At 41.4% G+C, this 21556-nt stretch overlaps 2 protein-coding genes across 2 annotated transcripts in view; both read left to right on the top strand.

Annotated features, from left to right (window-relative positions):
- BIN2 (bridging integrator 2) overlaps positions 1-21556 on the top strand; it is a 281878-nt gene that overhangs the window by 55211 nt on the left and 205111 nt on the right. The window lies entirely within an intron of this gene.
- SMAGP (small cell adhesion glycoprotein) overlaps positions 1308-21556 on the top strand; it is a 55052-nt gene continuing 34803 nt past the window's right edge. The window contains exon 1 of the mRNA XM_063444784.1: positions 1308-1375. The gene's annotated coding sequence lies outside the window, so the exon portion shown is untranslated. The remainder of the gene's footprint in view (positions 1376-21556) is intronic.

Raw genomic sequence — 21556 nt, 5'->3', positions numbered from 1 at the left:
ACCGGACTGGCTGGACTTAACGTACTGCAGAATAGTCAAAATACTTGCCGAGGTCAGAGACACAGAATGAGACACAACGATGAGGAAAGCCAGAAGTCAAGGATACCAGAAATCAGGTAGGTCAAAACGAAGCCAAAGTCAAATACCAGAAAAACGCAAGCAGGAACACACTCTTAGATAACCAGCCAGTGGAAACCACGACAGGGCACTGACAAAAAGGTAATTTGGGTTTAAATAACCTTCCTTCAGCTGTAATTAGCTGTCTCTGACCTCTGACCCCAAAGCATACGTCGGCGCCATCTTTGATGTGGGCGAAGGTAAGTTTCTTATAAAGCCCGATCCGCAGCGGACGGCGTTCTGAAGAACGTTGCACCCGTTGGGGACCGGAACAGAGGGAGCTGCCCGGCGAGCCCAAGGTAAGTTTGAAACATTTCTGAAGGCGTGGCTGGTTAGTTTGAGTGCAGCCACACCGGCAGAGATGCCAGGACCAATGACAGATGTTGCTTGCCAAACTTTAAATCCCTTCCATTCAAAGCATTGTAAATAACAGAATTAAAACGAGGAGGGCAGGAGCAGAGATGAGCAGGCTCTGTCGGCTCTATTTTACAGGGGAGGCGGTTTCTGAAACTTGCCACGGACCAGTGTGGATATAACATCTTGATGGGGACAAAAAATTGGATATGACACCAGAGCCAGCCAAGGCAGCAAGGGTGTGTGCTAATAGAAAGCGCTAGTCCTGTTGTCCAGGATATAGTTATCTCATCACGTGATTTAGCAGATCGTACCCATGAGTTAACTGTATCGTGCCCACAAATTAGCTAAACCATGAGCACACATTAACTAGCTCATGGGCATGATCTACTAAAGTGTGATAACGAGATACTATAGCATGCCCACGATAAAAACAAAAAAAACAAAAAAAACACTTTTTTACCATGTTACCTCCGGGACACCAATGTGAGGGAAACCGGAGAGAGAAAATAACTGGTATGCATACAGTTTTTTTTCGATAAGCTAAAATAAATGGCAACCAGACCTGTTACGTGGATCTGCATACACATGCATACATTTTAATAATGAGATATTCACTTTCATGTTTTGTGAGATTACTGCTTGTTTGATCGTTTTATTATATTTAAATGTTAGCCTCTCTAACTCTTTCACCGGCTTTGCTTTTATGAGTTGTGGACACAATGTGTTAAAAATCCTGTTGCAGTCAGTGCACACATTCCTCACTGCTCTTGTAGCTGAACTGGAAAGGTAAGATTGAGGGAACGCCTTAACCTGTTACAGCATTAACTTTTCCTCTTGAAATACAAACTAACACTGGAACAGTCAAGGCTAGAGTCACGCTGCCCTTGACTCTACTTTTGAGGTATGTACTAATTTTCTGCACCCGTACTGACCTTGACAATGACCTTTCAATTGATATGTCTGGCAGTGTATTGTGCTAGAATTCTGAAAGGTCATATTTTGCAAATGGAAACAATCAACGTCAATTTATCATTTTTTTTGTTTGTTTTTTGTGTGTGGGGGTGGAGTGCGTGAATGCCTGCCCAGGGTCCAATCAGTATTAAAGACAGCCCTGTTTACAGGTGATATGGTTAATTTTCTAAGATGAATGATGGAAAGTGATTGTTCCTTTTGTTTACTTATGGGTCTTATTTTGACTCCTATGAAGCTAAACAGGGGGAGAACTTGTTGCGCCAGACGCCAGTACCTGTGAAATTCTAGTTACACCCCTGGCTTCCAAATGCTTATAGTAAAATATTGAGTACTTAATGCTTACTTTGACTTCAATTTGCTACACAAAATACCTATGTTAATTCATTGAAATACACCAATCCATCGTATACTGTACTTACATAAGCCATCTCAGATCATTTCAAAGGAAACACTAGTTGGTGCATTCTAGTAGAGTCCATCTATAGGTAAGTATAAATAAATGGATGCCTCTTTCTCCTCTGTAAATTTCAAAGGATTAAGCATCGTAGTTTGTCTTTTAATGCCTTGGTGTCTTTAATTAAAAATCAAGTATGCTACTTTAACGCAAAGGGAGTTTATTTACTAAACACTGAATTGTAGCAAAAATTAGCACCAATGGCTGATTTAGACAGCTCCTTCATGGCATATATAGTTATATATAGTTGGCATATATATAGTTACAGCATGACTATTTTAGCTTACATATTGCAATTCAGATTGTCGTTTAGTTCTGTATTTAGTAAATAACTCCCATAGTGCATCTGGCTAAAAAAAAAAAAAAAAACAACTGCAAACCCTGATTTAAAACTAGAACAAACTGTCACACATAACACATATATTTGTAGGTTACACCTCTAAAGAACAGGGTTAGTTACATTTCTTTATTTTGTCATATTCCTTGGATATTGCTTAATTCCTACTAAAATGGTTCGTTTGAACATAGCAATTTTAGAGAAGGTATTCAAAAGCACTTCTTTATTATCACTGATAACAAAACAAAAAACAAAAAGAAACAATTGAACAGAATAAATTCTAGAGTCTGAAATATATTTCGGAACTCTACATTCTAACACCCAATAAGTTCATATGATGGACTTTGCCATTGCACGGTTAGTGTTCCATCAAACAATAGTTATAAAGTAGGACCGTTTGAGTCCAGAGATGCAGGCTAGATACCCTGGCAGGATAATTTACTATAGTGTAAAGTGCGAAGGATTCAATACAAATTTCAAAGGTTATTCCTTAATAGCCAAATTGAGTTATGACTGACTGAGAATTTTCACAATTCTGCCATTTTGTCGTGAAATTTGACGTTCTCTTTGAATTCCAAGCCATTGACACTCCGTAAATTGTTAAAATATCAAGTAGAAAAGAGCTGTTTACTGAACATGTTGGATATTGGAAGGCTAAGCATGGTGTAGTCACCCATGTTATTTCAAAACTTGGTAAAGTGTGAGCTTCCTGGTCAACTGGTCTTAGATGAGAGTAATGGAGATGCCATGCTGTTTTTTTTTTTAGAAGACTAGGAAGTGGTTCAGACATCACCATGTCCCCCAACAGTGCCGTTTTTGAGGCAGGACTCAAAAATTGGAACTGTCCCACTGTCCCAAATTTGTTCAGGGAACTGTCCTCAAAAAGTGTAGTGCAAGCACCTCATTAGATACGTTCATAATACGTTCAGGCCTCTAGGGTCCTGCAGAGATTGCATCACTGTCCCACAGCATTTACCACCCCCAGTCTCAATGCAGTGAGTGGAGTTACAGTTCACAATATTAATAGCAAGTTCTCTAAGTTTGATTGTATGCTGCTTTCTGCTATCTGGAGATACACGTGTCTCTAACATTTCACTGCAGTATTCAGTCTACAGAACATGATTGATTGCTGAATTATAATGAGATCACATGCAGGCCATCGTTATTTTACACATCAACTGATATCTGCCTAGGCAGGTCATGTTAACCATCTTCTAACTGTGACTAAAGTGAGAATTGTCAGGAGTTCAAAGATAAGTCAAATCAAATTTTAAATTTAAGGACAGAGTAGGTATACTGACTTGGAGACATTTTTCTAGCTCAGCTATTTTGGCTTTAAAATTGAAATTCACTTTGATTTCATGGCAATTGTCACTTTAGTGAATAATTCTGTACGTGACTTTTCAGTTGATTTGGCTTGCCATTTGTTTTTGTCATTTACTGTATACTACCAGGGCCAGATTAACAGCCCAGTGGGCCTGGTGCTGACAATTATGACGGGCCTAATTACAGAATCATATCGACGAAAAACACTAAAACACTCCCAAGCGTCATGTATCTGATGGAGATGGTGCTGGAGAGAAAGAAAACAGCAGCTATAAGAAAACACATACCCTAGGCTACTCTCCCTCTAATTTATGTTTTCATCTTTCAAGTAAATCCATAACCCCTAACAGCAGTGTCCAGTCAAGCAGGAAGTCAATGGGCATGGTAAAAGGGTGTGCCACTGACAGAAATCACGTAACCTGCCAAAAGGGGCGAACATGCCCAAAAAGAGGACGTCTGCCCAAATAATTAGAAGGCCAGCCTGGCCAACTATGGGCATACTATGCAGACAGCACCCTGAGCTTCGCATAAATGCGTCTGATGCGCTCGCTCAACGCTTTCTAAGGACTGTCCCCTAGCACTCGTCCACTTGTCTCCTTACCTTCTTACTAGCAGGCAGAAGCTCCTGGTATTTAGTCTGGGACAGAGAAAAGCTGTATGTAGTGAGTGTAGAAGAAATAGAACATGCCACAGTGTTAGAGAGACCAAAGTCAGCATTACCTTAAAGGATCATTATAGGGTCAGGAACACAAACATAAATTCCTGACCCTACAGTGTTAACACCAACATCTAGCCCCCCTGGGCCCCTCATGCCACCATAAATATAGCAAAATCTTACTGCATTCAAGCCTGAAGCTGTAACTCTGCATGCTGTTAGACTCGGAAAAACAAGCAGTCTGCTGACATCATTAGAAGTGGTGGCCTGATCCAATCACAGTGCTTCCCCATAGGATTGGCTGAGACTGACAAAGAGGCAGATCAGGGGCAGAGCCAGCATGATTCAAACACAGCCCTGGCCAATCAGCATCTTCTCATGGAGATGAATTGAATCAATGAATCTCTATGAGGAAAGTTCAGTGTCTGCATGCAGAGGGAGGAGACACTGAATGTTTGGATGCATTTTAGGCAGCCATGACCCAGGAAGGATCTCTAACAGCCATCTAAGGAGTGGCCAGTAAAGTTATCACTAGGCTGTAATGTAAACACTGCATTTTCTCTGAAAAGACAGTGTTTACGGCAAAAAGCCTGACGGTAATGATTCTACTCACCAGAACAAATTCAATAAGCTGTAGTTGTTCTGGTGACTATAGTGTTCCTTTAACTATATTCATTGTCAGTCAGTCCACACAGGTTGTGTTCCCATACATCCCTCTTAAGTTTCCATACTTAAGTAAAAGTATGTGAAAAGTAGTTAGAGTTGCCACCTTTCTTGGAAAAACATACCGGCCTTACTAATTTGCATAATTAAATATGTATCGGTGACATCTCATGATGTAAATCAAGAGGAGTAACATAAGAGATAATTCTGTAAAATCACCAAAAAAACTACTTAGTTTGATTCTGCTGTATAGATGGATTCCTCCCAGTGCCCTCATGACTCAGTGCCCCCATGTGTCAATTACTCCAGGTCTCAGTGTTCCTATGTATCAGTGTCTCAGTGCCCCATGTCTCCCAGTGTCCCCTCGTGTCGTGTTCCCAGGTCTCCCAGTGACCCTATGTATCACAGTGTCCTTATGTATCACAGTGACTCAATGCCCCATGTCTCCCTGTGTCCTCCAGTATTCCCATGTGTCTATGTCCCCATGTATCCCAGGGGCCCCATGTCACTAGGACACCAGTGACACTGGGAGACCAGGGGACACTGGCTGGGACACATGGGGACATTGGGAAAATAGGGGACACTTGAAGACATGGGGGCACAGACACCAGGGACACAGACACTAGAGACACTGGCTTGGGGACATGGGGACATTGAGACATGGGGCACTGGGAGACATGGGGACGCTGAGGCACCAGGGCATAGACACTAGCTTAGAGACATGGGGACATTGAGACACTTGAGGCACTGGGAGACATGGAGGCACTAGGAGACATGGGGACAGTGAGACACTGGCAGACTGGGGGCACTGGGAGAATAGGGGGCACTGAGACACCAGGGGCACTGGCTGGGAGACATGGGGACACAGACACATGGGGACACAGTGTCCCCATGTCTCTCAGTGTCCCCAAGTGTCTGTGTCATAATGTCTCCCAATGTCCCTTAGTGTCTCAGTGTCTGCCATAATGTCTCCCAATGTCCCTTAGTGTCTCAGTGTCCCCTTGCAGCCTTTCCCCCCCCCCCCCCCCCCCCAGCCCTCACTTCCCTGAGCTGTAGGCTGTCTCTGCAGGGCGGGAGTTGCTGTCTGGACTCTCTGTAGCTGCACCCCTGCAGATCAGTGAGTATAAATAGGCAGAGAGGGATATGCTGGATCTTCCTATCCCTGCCTCTCTCCACACACAGTGACCTCTACTGGCCAGTGCTGGTATTGCATAGTAATCTCTTGCTTATACTGAGAAAAATACTAGCATTTGTATTGCCAGACAGCCTCAAATACTGGCTGTGCCAATAAAATAAAAGCCAGGTGGAATCCCTAAGAGTAGTGTGTGAAAAAAAAAAAAATTTAATCACTGGGCGTATCCGTGGGCTTTTTTAAATCCGTGGGCCTGGGCCTGGGCCTGGAACTGCAGCTCCATCAGCCCCTATGTTAATCCGGCCTTGTATACTACTTACTGATACCCTGAACCTGACCTCGACTTGACATGTAAGACTATATCATGTATTTACTGGAGCCCAGGTGCAAAGGATGAACAGAAAGAGAGAGAGAGAGAGAGAGAGAGAGCGAGCGAGCAGAGCACCTTGTATACTTTTCTGGTTTTCAGTATTTTTAATATTCAGTTATTGTGTTACCACATATTAAAGGAAAAGTTTAGGCACCATAAACACATTAAAATGTGTGGCACCTTCCCACTGTTCAGTGTCAAACGTTTTTAACAGTTTAACACTGAATGCAGGTCTCTGGCTGATTGGGGGTAATTCTTACATATTAGTCTGAGCTTCAGGCCATTGAGCGCTTCAGGTCATTGTTCTCACCCTATAACTGTCACCTCATGCTTGCTTGATTTGTTTGGCTAAAATGTAGTTAAAGTCTTCTTAATCCATACCTCCAGCTTGGGGCACAGCTGAGGGCAGACAGGGAGCCTCATTCTAAGTTAAATAACCTATAAAAATGTTTTCAGACTGTATGTGCACTGCTACAGGGGACTCCAGGCACCATAACCACTTCAATTACATCCGTTGGTTATTGTGCCTAGAGTACCCCTTTTACTTTTGCTATTTCTGACTGATTTTTGGTATCCTGGCCTAGCTTAATTCTTGATTATCCATAATTCTGATATCCTGGCCGCAACAGTTATTTATTACACTGTGAGTACTCATATGTCCTTTCTTTTCACCTCTGTGGTTTTTTTATGTGTTGCTACCCTTGTCATCATGTTCTATCTCAGTAGCTTTAGACCTTTTCTCAGTGAGTAAAGGTAGTAGTGTTCCTGATACCCATACAATGGCATTTTGAAAATCAGCAAATCTTAACTTACTCCCCAATTGCTAATTAATTACTAGAGAATACATCAGGACTGTGTATACTTCAGCTGTTATGTTGTTTAGTAGATATACTTAAAAAAACACATGCATGCATTTAACCCCTTAAGGACTGAGCCAAATGTACACTTTGTGAACAGAACAAAACGTAAACAAAACCTGGCATTTGCGCTATATGTCTGTCCAACCGTAATTCACCTCTTTCATATTAAATGCACCCCCCCTTATTATATATCATTTTATTCAGGGGAAACAGGGCTTTCATTTAATATCAAATATTTAGCTATGAAACATAATTTAATATGAAAAAAATGGGAGAAAATAAGAAATTGTTATTTTTTTAGTTCTACATGACATTTTAACTGTCAATGTCATAATACTGTTTGCTTTTACTGCAATACAATACACATATTTGTATTCAGCAAAGTCTCACGTGTAAAGGAGTACCCCCTATGTACATGTTTAATGGTGTTTTGGGAAGTTACAGGGTCAAATATAGCGTGTTACATTTGAAATTGAAATTCGCCAGATTGGTTACGTTGCCTTTGGGACTGTTTAGTAGCCCAGGAATAAAATTTACACCCATAATGGCATACCATTTGCAATAGTAGACAACCCAAGGTATTGCAAATGGGGTATGTCCAGTCGTTTTTAGTAGCCATTTGGTCATAAACACTGGCAAAAGTTAGCGTTAGTATTTGTTTGTGTGTGAAAAATGCAAAAAACACCAATTTTGGCCAGTGTTTGTGACTAAGTGGCTACTAAAAAAGACTGGACATACCCCATTTGCAATACCTTGGGTTGTCTACTATTGCAAATGGTATGCCATCATAGGGGTAATTTTCATGGGCTACCATAGGGTCACAAAGGCAACGTAAGCAATCTGGCGAATTTGAATGTGAAAAAAAATGAAACACAAGCCTTATATTTGACGCTGTAACTTTTGAAAACACCATAAAACCTGTACATGAGGGGTGCTGTTGTACTCGGGAGACTTCGCTGAAAACAAATATTTGTGTTTCAAAACAGTAAAAAGTATCACAGCAATAATATCGTCCGTGTAAGTGCTGTTTGTGCGTGAAAAATGCAAAAACCTTCACTTTTACTGGAGATATCATCGTTGTAATAAATTTTATTGTTTTGAAACACTAATATTTGTGTTCAGCAAAGTCTCCAGAGTAAAACAGTACCCCCATGTACAGGTTTTATGGTGTCTTGGAATGTTATAGGGTTAAATATAGTACTACCAAGTTAAATTCCCTATACTTTCGGTATGGGTTGTCAGGCAGGTTCCGCTAATTGTAATTAATTAGGATACCTAATTATGTACAAATATTACATAAATATATGTGTACAATTAATATATATATATATATATATATATATACATATGTGTATATATATGTATATATATATCTTTTTTTTAATATTTTTATTTATATATAGGTATATATAGTGATATATACGTATATATTTATGTATATAGATCTATATTATTTCGTTCTACGTGTATTTTGATATAAATATATATATATATTATCAAAATACAGTTAGAACGAAATAACACACATCTATATATTTAATCATTTATTTTTAATAATTTTTTTAATTTTATTTTTTTACGTATTTACATTTTTTTTATATTATATATAAATATATATATATAACAATAATTATATATATATTTAATCAGTATCAGTCTACGTGTAATTTGATATTAATATATAATTTTATATATATATACGTATATTAATAGTAAAATACACCTAGACAGTGTATGTATGTATATGTAGTATGTAGTATTTTTTACACTTATTTTAATTTAATTTCATTTCCAGCCAGCAGGGGGACTAACTGTCATTACAGTTAGTCCCCCTGCTGGCAATGCCTCAGACAGCTATCCCGGCCATGTGTGTCACGTATTCATCCGCTTATAAAAATGTGGTTAATGACATTTACTGTCCACACAGGAAAAGTTGTGCCGAGCAGCAACCTAATCCACAGAAGGGTTAATGCTGAGCAGCAATTATGCAAATGAAACCTGGTAACTGAATTTGGGGTCAAAGGCCGGTTACAGCCTTTTTAGATCTAGAGGAGGGGTATTTAGGCCCTGTTCTCATCCTGCTCAGTGCCATGTCGTGGTTTCCCTTGTGGTTGTCCGAGAGCGCGTTCCTGTTTATAGTTTTCTACCTGTTTTTTGACTTTGGCTTTGTTTATTGACTTCTCTGTATTCTGGTATCCTGACTCCTGGCTTTCCTCATCGCTGTGTCCCTTTCTGTGTTCCCTGACCTCGGCTAGTATTTTTGACTATTCTTTGTACGTTAAATCCGGCCATTCTAAGGACCGGCAATACGTTACTTATTTGTCATCCGTGCTATACAGTTCTACGTGCTGGATCAAACAGTAATCCTGACAATGTGATTGTGAGGTCCTCGCAAGGACCTCACTCTCACATGGCCGGGGGGCTCCCAGGAGGGAGGATCTGCTGCGGGGGGCTCCCTGGGAGTAAAGAACCGGGTAAGTAAGAAAAGACCAGAGGGCGTACAATTACGCCCGGCGGCGTTTAGAGCCGCTTAAAATAGGGCGTAATTGTACGCCCTCCGGTCTTAAAGGGTTAATTATGCCTTTTTTAATTTGCGTAATATCTAAAAACAGCTCCCCCCCTTTCTTCCAATCACAGACTTTCCAATTCAGCTCAATGAGAAGTCTTTGCAAGGCAGGTGTTCTGGCAATTACTGCCTCTTGAGTTTAGTTCAACAGTTGTCTGATTGACAGTCAGGGGGGTTCAACCAGATTAATTTATCAAAGTGCCAATTTCTATTGAAATCTGCACTTTTGTGAAATGGCAAAAAGTTGACACACTTTTCACACATGTTTAAAGAAAAAACAATGATTACTGGTTAAGTGCGCAGTATATCCGCACCAAATCTCAGTTGAAATGAAATTCAACGTTACAAGTAATGAATAAAAAATAATTACTAATGTAAGTCTGATAGCCAGATAGCAGATATACGTGCGCCAACCCTGTAACAATATGTTTTAAAAAATGATGTTTGCTGATTAGGTGCGCAGTATATCAGCAGGTCCGCACCAAATCTCAGTTGAAATTAAATTCAACTTTACAGTAGTGGATGCTAGATATATGATCCATTGTAATGAAGTACCATGCAGGTGTAACAATTAATAATTACTACATTTTTTGAAAAAAGAAACATAAAAGACATAAAAAACACAGAGGACCTGGTCAAAAGTTTTCAGGATACCTCTGGTACACGTCACTTGCAACAAAACAAAGTTGCAATTCAGACTAAGTGTAGTAACTATTACTTAGTAACAAGGTGAAATGTTACTAAAACATGCAAATGAATAGTGGAGCCTGAATAGCTCAAAATAGACCACAGAATCTGTTAGAGACAATAGCGGCAGAGAAAGGGGGTTAACATAACAGTGGAATATATATAAAGTGCGGTTATATCGATCCGAAGACCACACAATGAGCTGTTACACTGAATCTCCGATAGCCCCTGACGCGCGCGTTTCGCCACAACTCATCAGAGGGGAACCGATGTGTGGTAAGTATCAGCTATTTAAAGGTCATGGGTAAAGCTGATAGGGGAGTTCAAAAAAGCCCGCGATTCAGATTGGCCAATCACAATTGCCAGTGATGACGATAACCAATTAAGTGTGTATCGTCATTAACCCTGTCAGGTCTGTAAAGGAAATGTGTAAGTAGATCAGTGATAAAGTTAGAACTGATGAACTACCAATGATTCCTTTAGAAAGAAATAATGACATGGAAGAATGAGAAATCATTCTAACTTTGAATACAAATGCCGGTGCAGAGTGACTGTAACCGATCCTGTGTGTGTGGTTATTGGTCCTGATAAGTAATTGTTACAATAGTGAACAGACAAGGTTAGTATCAGGAAAGATGAATCACCAATAATAACTTTAAAGATTTTCCGACTAGGGGTGGAAATATTAAGTTAAATAACTGAATAGTATAAAAGTAGTTAATAAGCTACCACCGCCTAAAAAGAAATTAACAAAAAAGACCGATCAGCCAAAGTTGGAGCATCCTCAAAAGGATGATAACCAACAATTAATAAAAATCAATTGTTAGATCGAGAAAATCAGATGTCAATAAAGGAAAGAACTTGAGGAATAATAAAATACTATTAAACTAGTGAGAACTTGTGTGTGTGATAATACAGATATCGCTGCAGTAGTGGCCAATCTGAATCGCGGGCTTTTTTGAACTCCCCTATCAGCTTTACACATGACCTTTAAATAGCTGATACTTACCACACATCGGTTCACCTCTGATGAGTTGTGGCGAAACGCGCGCGTCAGGGGCTATCGGAGATTCAGTGTAACAGCTCATTGTGTGGTCTTCGGATCGATTTAACCGCACTTTCACAAGAATCCTGAGCACTACTTCTGTTAAGACTAGAGCAGACTTTTTGTGGGGTTATACTTAGGAGACTGGGGACTATTACCCACTTTAACTATATATTCCACTGTTATGTTAACCCCCTTTCTCTGCCGCTATTGTCTCTAACAGATTCTGTGGTCTATTTTGAGCTATTCAGGCTCCACTATTCATTTGCATTTTTTAGTAACATTTCACCTTGTTACTAAGTAATAGTTACTACACTTAGTCTGAATTGCAACTTTGTTTTGTTGCAAGTGACTTGTACCAGAGGTATCCTGAAAACGTTTGAACAGGTCCTCTGTGTTTTTTATGTCTTTTATGTTTCTTTTTTCAAAAAATGTAGTAATTATTCATTGTTACACCTGCATGGTACTTCATTACAATGGATCATATATCTAGCATCCACTACTGTAACGTTGAATTTAATTTCAACTGAGATTTGGTGCGGACCTGCTGATATACTGCGCACCTAATCAGCAAACATAGTTTTTTCAAACATATTGTTACAGGGTTGGCGCACGTATATCTGCTATCTGGCTATCAGACTTACATTAGTAATTATTTATTATTCATTACTTGTAACGTTGAATTTCATTTCAACTGAGATTTGGTGCGGACCTGCTGATATACTGCGCACTTAACCAGTAATCATTGTTTTTTCTTTAAACATATTGTCACAGTGTTGGTGCACGTATATTTGCTACTTGGCCATCAGACTTATACCAGTACATTTAGTACCTTGTTTTCTCCCTTTTCTTTTGTTTGTTTTATATATTTAAACTAATAAAAGTTATATTTTAATCTTATCCTATTCCATTAAGGTCACTCCAAGCTTTTCTCTTTTTTCCTGTTACTACTCTGGTAGTTCATCGTGGGTTAACCCCATTTTTGAGTGTTTTTCCCTTAGCTTCCACCTTCTCTCTTTTTTCTCTTCCACTTTTCACACATAGAGCACTTCAGCAAACTAAAGTGTTTTAGGTTTATGGTGTGTTACTTTAAGTGTTAGAGAGAAATCGTATAGCTGTAAGTGCGTAAAGCAGGGGCATTGCTGTGCCTGTATTTGTACATATCTGTGTGTGTCTCTGTCTGCCAGTCTGTATCTGTGTTTGTAACTGTGTGTGGCAAGAGTTGTGTTAAGGGCTGGAGTTTGGGGAGGGGCTAAGGGGGTTTAGAAAGTGGTCACCAAATTATATTTTGGCTTAACCCCTGGGTGTTTTTTGACCATAGCAATGCCCTTGGGGTACAGGAATATTGAAGGAAGGAGGATAGTTTGTTTAGCTAGTAAGTAAGAAGGGGTTTTTTTTTTTACCCCTCTCAAATTGTACTGCCCTCAATGAACTGTTATGTAGCAGACCTCTCCCTCCATTCAAACTTTCACTCACAGAGTGGCTTAAGAAAAAATAGTATTAAGATTGTTTATGTAAGTAAACATACTGATTCATTTAAACCCCTGCAATGCAAACATTCTGAGCATATACATATATATGAAGATATGAAGTGTTAGGTTGGTATTACACACGTTTAGCTTAACAGCCTGCTGTGTTAAATGTTTGCAACATTCTGGAGGGTCTCCTATTCTATTTAGTGTGGAGCATACAGACAGCAGACAGCAAAACAACAGGATAAATTTAGAAGGAAAAACAAAAACAAAAAAGTTTAAACATGTTTTATTGATCAACAAAACTTGGGCATAAAACCTGTAATTTATATAAAGCAACAAAACCCATAAAAAAATATGTTAAAGTGAAAATGCTTCCCCTTAATTATGTTTGACTGTCAGGGCATCATCACCTGCAGATGGCCCTCCTCAATAAAAAAAAAAAAAATCCACCTCTTCCTCTGTCTAATCTAAATGAATGATATGCTTCAATATTGTTTCATGTAAAATACATGAATCACATAGAATTTCTATAATTTTAGATGTTAAAATAGATCAGGGCCGCCACCAGAAATTTTGGGGCCCCGAACTCAGCTCAGGGTCTGGGCCCCCTGGGGCCCGCCTCCAAATACCGCCCTCTGGGTCCGCCACCAAATACCGCCCACAGGAATACACACACACAGACACAAACACACACACTGATACAAAAGGACACAGATACATACTAACAGACACACATACTGAAATAGACATACACGCATACAGGCATACATACTGACACACACATACTGAGATATGCACACAGGCATACATAGTGACAGACAGACACATACATACAGACACACATGCATGAGGACAAAAAGACACATACATACAGACACCGACAAACATCCATACACACACATACAGACATACTGACAGACATACAGACACTGACATCCATACACACATACATTCATAATGGCATACATACATACATACATACATATGTACAGACATACATGCATACAGACATCCATACACACAGACATACGTTCATAATGATATGCAGACATGCATTCATACTGACATACAGACATACATATATATATACTTCGACATACATACATGCATGCATACAGTCAGACAGACATACAGACATACACACAGACATGCATACACACAGACAGACATACAGAGCTCATTTTCCAGCAACCCTCCTGTCTCTTACTTTTTCTTTGCAGGAGGGTGGCTGGGGATGATGGGAGTCAGCGCGGCTCCCTCTTCACTGCCTGGCTCTCCCTCTTCACTGGCGCTCGTGCTACTCCTCCCACGCGGAGTGAGCTGGGAGGAAGTGACTACTTCCTCCCAGCAGCACTTGCGGATGCTTTTTTTTTTTTTTTTTAAAGGGGCCCGGTCGCGCTATACCACGGCCACAGCGCTGACCGGGCCTCTGAAGATATAGGGCCCATCGGGTGGCCCTAAGTGTGTGGGCCACCCGATGGGGCCCGGGCGGTTATGGTTGTCACCCCCTGATAGCAGCCCTGCAGTAAATTGTAGCATTAACACTACTGCAGTATAATTATTGTTTTAGCTAACTTCTGTATAAACCTACTTCTAAGTCACCAACTGTTCTCATTATTGCACAGCACATGCGTTTATCAGACTCCTTATTGGAATGTTGTGCTTCTGTCCTGAGGATAACACGTGTTAGAAGCAATGGCCATGAGGCATTTCATATATCTCTTACAAAAACATTAAATACATATTTGTTTCAAAACTCCAGGCGCTTTAACTGAGCCTCCTGATAAAGCACAGTTTCTATATTTGTTACTTTTTTTGAAACATCAAGCAGTCATTCCTCTTCAATGTTGTTTTCTTTGAGTGAAAATAGCAACGGCAAAAACATCCTGAAAAAGCAGGGTAAATATGAAATACTTTGCATTTGTTATTTTCATATAGTGAGAAGGTGAAAAAATGTATATTATGTGACAGGTGGAGTTATTGACAGTGACTGCTCTGCTCTCAATGCAATTTCCAGATCAGGGATAGACAACTTTCATCACTCCAGATGTTATGGACTGCATCTCCCCTGATGCTTTGTCAGCATTGTGGCTGTGATACAGGCTTTCCCAAAACTCCAGCCCTCCAGATGTTGCTGAACTACAACTCCCATGATTCTCAGCCTGTTTCATTCATATAATCATGGGAGTTGTAGTTCAGCAACATCTGGAGGGCCAGAGTTTGGGGAAGCCTGCTGTAATACCATTATGGTAGATGTAGTCCACAACATCTGGAGTGCAGAAGGTTGCCTATCCCTGTTCTAGATACTGGGCTGCCAGCGGTTAACATTCCATAGTGGCTCTCCAACCTGCAGGGCCCAGGCTTGGCTTCCTTTCCAAAGGATGACCCTGTCTGAAATATCACATATTTATATCTAGGTAAACTATACTTCCGAAAGTAATATTGTTTTTTGAGACTATTATTACCCTGCAATTATAGTGACCTGTGTTCCCTTATAAAAAAAAAAAAATCGAACGCGTGTACACTTTTACTTTAATTGTTTCCCGTCCTGAGTCTCAGACTGTGCAGCAGCCTGCCTCACATTTTGTCTTCTCTCCTTTTCACCTTCTTGTTCTATCTAATATTTCTCAAGTCCAGAACTCCTCCAATCAAATGTGTCTTATAGTGAAGCATTGAATCATATGCTTCTCTATGAGAAGCATCAGAAGATGTTCAATGGCATAATGCAATTTTGTGAGGACATTAAAAGTCAAAGAACCAACTCTGACTTTGTTGTGGGTGCACTAGCACCATCTAGTGGCTGTCAGGAAGACAGCCCCTAGAGGTGTGTTAAGCTCTAATCAAACATTGTCATATCTCAAAAAATAGTAATGTTTTATATTGCAGGACCAAAACGTCAAGGCCACTGTACTCATGTTATTGAGATGAAGTGGTCTTATCTGTGTGAGTATAGCGGTTCTTAATCAACCACTAACTTCTGTCTATATAAAATGAGGTAAAGTCATTTTTAGTGGAATACATATGACAACCAACAAAGAAAAAAAAAATGTTTGCCTTCACTATTACAGTGTGGTTAATTATAAAAGAATGCAAGTTTCAGTATACACCAAGCATTGCTTTCTAAACGGTCCCTACCCAACTTACTTATGTGTAATGATGGGGAAAAGATGCTGGTGAAGATGTGAATCAGGAAATGAGGAAGGATAGTTTGGAGATGTGATTTAAATGAAAAGGTGACAATCATAATAATGATCATAATTTTAGTTAATAGTATTATCGTAATAATATAATAATTTTAAGTAATAACTTTAAAGTAAAAAAAACAGTTTGGAAACAAATCAATGTGCAACTTTTTTTTGACTTTATTACAAAATAGTTGCCACAGTACATCCCTCCATACACATTTGGTGCAATAAATTATGCTAGTAACCTTTACTGTAAAATTAGGATATATTTTGCCACTGCCTATCAAAATCAGGCTTTTCATCAATAATGAATTTTTTTTTTTGTTTTTTTTTTGCAGTGTATGATATAACAAGGAACAGCCAATTAGGCCACAACAGCCCTATGGGATTAATGATTGACAGAGGATAACACATAGCTGGTGTACATATCTTCATAGTACAGTAACGACATGTGATATTTGCTAATCTTGCACATTTGTTTTTTGTAAGTTGTTGAGGTGAAGCGTTAATATGCACCATTTTATAATATAAACATAAACAAGCTAGCATTAGGCGATATTATTATTGAGCAGTTTGCATGCTCCAGAAGGGAGAGGCTCAAATGCAGCCCAAAGTTAAGCTCAGAGCAGTCGATAATTGCATATAGGTTATAATAATACACCACACATATTTGGAGGGTGGAATGGTATCATGTGGGGCAATTCTCCTGTCATCATTCAATAAACTCCCTTTCTCACATATAAGGACAGTGACCCCTGCCTTGTGCACAGAAATTAACCTATCCAACACAGGCTACAGACAAGTAAGCTTCCTACATGCAGGTTAAATTTTGATCTATAGGTCCCTGAGAGCTTAATTGTTAAAGGCATGGAGGTAGAGTCAGGAGAGATAAACATGTAAAGAGAAAGAGTAAAACATAACATAAATTGTGGTCGGCAAACAGGCTGGGTATATAAACTTCCCAAACTTATGTCATCCGCTTCATGGTTCTAAAAGTGTGTCTGTGGTGATGCTCAGTGGACCCAGTTTGCGGGCTACCATTGCGGGCTACCAGGTCTTTCGAGCCAGTAGGCTCCCTGTGGAGGTCAAGGCTTGTGTTTGGGCTTGGTCCGCTTGGGGGAGCAGTGCAGCGTCGTGAAGCTGAGATGCCTCTCCAGCCCTGGTGCTGTGGGAGAGCTGGCACCCTCTTGCCACTAGCCTGGGATCCGTCGTGGTCCGGGGTCTTCCCAGTCGGGATGGTGCGGTGGGCCCTCTGTGGTTCAGTTGTGTGTCGTCGTGTGTGTTTTGTGGCCCTCCGCGTGTGTGGCCGGTACCTGTGGATCTTGACCCATGTTACTCTCAGCCCAGACGGGCATCTTGTGCGAGTTTCAGGCATGGGGAACAGTGTTGCACCCATTAGAGGTTTCCCAGGCCTCCACTTGCTGCGAACTTGGTGTCAGGATCGGGACAGGGATCCAACACGCAGAGTACAAACAGGTGGTAGGTACGTATACCGGACCTTAGAATGGCCGGACTAACGTAAGGAGTAAGCAAAGAATGGTCTAGAGACAAGCCGAGGTCGAGGGAACGAGAGAGCAGGTAAGCGAGAGACAAGCCGAGTCAAAGGGTAATAGAGGTAAGCAGGGTAGAACAAACAAGCCGGGTCAGAACCAAAGAAACAAATAGAAAACAAGAGCACTGAGTGACTAGACAAGCTAGAACCACGACAGGGCAATGAACAAATGCAGACAACCCTACTTTATACCCAGGTTCTAGATAGGAATCACGCCCCCGACGAGTCCTGATTCGTGCTCGGGACTTGATTGACAGGTCGGAACGGATTGTCGTCATGACGTCGGTTACTGAGTGCCGCGTCATAAAAGGAAGCGGGTCCCTCGCGGCCGGCGTGTAAACGACCGAGAGAACTGCGAGGAACGAGTGAGTCAACCCCTCCGAGAGGATGAACGTCTAAGTATCTCACCTCCTCTGAGGTAGAGACAACAGGTACCCTGACAGTACCCCCCCTCTCAGAAACGCCCACCGGGCGGAAGGAACCGGGTCGAGATGGAAAACGAGAGTGAAAAGCCCTGCGGAGGCGAGGGGCATGCACATCCTCCTGAGGTACCCAAGTCCTCTCCTCAGGACCATATCCCTTCCAGTCAACAAGATATTGTAACTTAGCCCGAGAGATTCGAGAATCGATGATGGAGTTGATCTCATACTCCTCCTGACCCTCAACCTGAACAGAGCGAGGAGAGGATACAGTGGAGGAAAACTTGTTACAGACTAGAGGTTTCAACAAGGAAACATGAAAGGAGTTAGGAATGCGTAAGGCAGATGGAAGGGCCAGACGATACGCAACTGGGTTAATTCGAGTCAGGACCCTGTAAGGACCAATGTAACGAGGAGCGAATTTCATAGAAGGAACCTTCAAGCGAATGTTTCTGGTACTCAACCATACCCTATCACCTGGAACAAAAACTGGAGCCGCCCTTCTACGCTTATCAGCGTGTTTCTTGAACAACATGGAATTGTGCAGGAGAATTTGTCGAGTTTGATCCCACAACTTCCTCAGATTGGCAACATGAACATCAACCGACGGTACCCCTTGGGAAGGAGAAACCGAGGGAAGAATGGAAGGATGAAAGCCATAATTCATGAAAAAGGGGCTAGAACGAGTAGAATCACAAACGAGATTGTTGTGTGCAAACTCCGCCCAAGGAATCAGACCGACCCAATCGTCCTGGTGTTCGGAAACAAAACAACGCAAATATTGTTCAATCTTTTGGTTGGTGCGTTCAGCAGCTCCGTTAGACTGAGGATGATAGGCAGAAGAGAAATTCAATTTGATGCCCAGTTGAGAACAGAAGGATCTCCAAAAATGGGAAACAAATTGGGAACCTCTATCAGAAACAATTTCGGAGGGTATCCCATGTAAACGAAAAATCTCTCTCGCGAATATCTCAGCCAATTCGGGAGAAGATGGGAGTTTAGGTAAGGGCACGAAATGAGCCATCTTAGTAAACCTGTCAACCACCGTGAGGATAACAGTCTGTTTTTTAGAAACAGGCAAATCGACAATGAAGTCCATAGCCAAACAGGTCCACGGTTTCTCGGGAATTTCCAAGGGATGCAAAAGCCCACATGGAAGCGTATGAGGTTGTTTAGTCTTCATACAGACCTCACATGCTTCGACGAAATCCCTAATATCTTTACGTAATGAAGGCCACCAGAAATCTTTAGAAATTAAGGAACACGTCTTGCGAATGCCAGGATGCCCAGCCACCTTACTGTTGTGAAAGCACTGTAACAGTTCCAGTTGGAGTTCAGGAGGAACGAAATACCTTGCCCCAGGACCCTGTCTAGGAGCCAGATGCTGTAACTTTATGATCTCGGCAAGCAACGGAGAATGAATCCTGAGACTCGTGTTGGCGATAATATTGCACTTAGGAACTATAGAAGACAAAACCGCCTCAGATATAGTAGAAGGTTCATGTTGGCGAGACAAAGCATCGGCTTTAGAGTTCTTAGAACCAGGTCTATAAGTGAGCACGTAATTGAAATGAGTGAGGAACAAGGACCAACGAGCTTGCCTGGCGGACAAGCGCTTGGCCTCCCCAATATAGGACAAGTTCGTGTGATCCGTCAAAATAGTAACAGGATGCAAAGTCCCTTCCAATAAATGTCTCCACTCCTTTAAAGCCATGATAACCGCTAGTAGTTCCCTGTCACCAATGTCATATCTGCTTTCAGGCCCAGATAATTTCTTGGAAAAAAACCACATGGATGTAACGGTTTATCCACACCTAACCTTTGAGACAAGATAGCACCTATACCCGTCTCTGAGGCGTCTACCTCGAGTAGGAAAGGCAAAGTCGTATCAGGGTGAACTAAAATCGGTGCAGAAGCAAAAAGTTCCTTGAGTGTTTTGAAAGCAACGAGAGCTTCAGTAGACCAAGTCTTAGTCAGGGCCGGCGCGTCCATAAGGCGGCACAGGCGGCCGCCTTAGGGCGCACCGGCGCTGGGGGCGCAAAATTCCAGTGACTGGCAGGAGGGAAGTGCTCCCTCCTGCCTGGTCACCTCCTGGATCCCCGGAGCGGAGCGGCGTGCGGCTGAAGTTGATTAGGAGGCGGCGAGGGAGCTCTCTGATCTCTCTGACCGGCTCCCTCGCGCGCCTTTTGCTGATGCCGCGGGAGCCGGAATATGACGTCATATTCCGGCTCCCGCGGCATCAGTAAACAGCCTGCGAGGGAGCCGGTCAGAGAGATCAGAGAGCTCCCTCGCCGCCTCCTAATCAACTTCAGCCGCACGCCTCCCAGCAGCCCCACTGGACCACCAATGAAAGACCCACGCCAGCACTCCAGGTAGGGAGGCTGGGTGGGAAATTTAAATTTAATTTAGATAATTAATTAGTGTGTGTGTGTGTGTCTGTGTGTGTGTCTGTCTGTGTGTGCGTCTGTCAGTGTGTGTGTGTGTGTGTCTGTCAGTGTGTGTGTGTGTGTCTGTCAGTGTGTGTGTGTGTGTCTGTCAGTCAGTGTGTGTGTGTCTGTCAGTGTGTGTGTGTGTCTGTCAGTGTGTGTGTGCATGTGAGTATCTGTGTGTTCGAGTATGTGTCTGTGAGTTTGTGTGTGTGTGTGAGTATGTATTTTTCTGTAAGCCTGTCTGTATGTATGTATCTGTATGATGGTATGCCTCTGTATGTATGTATGTGTCTGTATGTCTTGTACGTATGTTTCTGTATGTCTCTGTATGCATGTATGTAACTGGATGTATGTTTGTCTCTGAATGTCTGTATATATGTCTCTGTATGCATGTATGTAACTGTATGCCTTTATGTCTCTGTATGTACGTATGTGTGTGTCTCTGTATGCCTGTATGTCTTTGTATGCATGTTTCTGTATGTATGTATGTATGTGTCTGTATGACGGTATGCCTCTGTATGTGTCTGTGTGACGGTATGCCTCTGTATGTATGTATGTGTCTGCATGCCTGTATGTCTCTGTATGTATGTTTCTTTATGCCTGTATGTCTGTATGTATGTGCCTGAATGTCTTTCTATGTATGTTTCTGTATGCCTGTCTGTATGTATGTGTCTGTATGACGGTATGCCTCTGTATGCATGTATGTCTTTATATGCCTGCATGTCTCTGTATGCATGTATATCTCTGCTTGTATGTCTCTGACTGTATGTGTCTGTATGTCTCTGTATGATTATTTCTGTCTTTGTATGACAGTGTACCTGTATGACTTTGACTGTGTGACTGAAAAATGATGCCTGTGTGCCTGTGGCTTGGGAGGAAAGACAAACAGGTGAAGATGCATTTTTTTTTTTTAATGAGGGTTGGGGGCGCCAAAATGCATCTTCGCCTGTGTAAC

The sequence above is a fragment of the Pelobates fuscus genome, chromosome 1, assembly GCF_036172605.1.
Source record: "Pelobates fuscus isolate aPelFus1 chromosome 1, aPelFus1.pri, whole genome shotgun sequence".
Lineage (NCBI taxonomy): Eukaryota > Metazoa > Chordata > Amphibia > Anura > Pelobatidae > Pelobates > Pelobates fuscus.
Note: the sequence above shows the minus strand (reverse complement) of the source record. Positions and strands in the feature narration are given on the sequence as shown.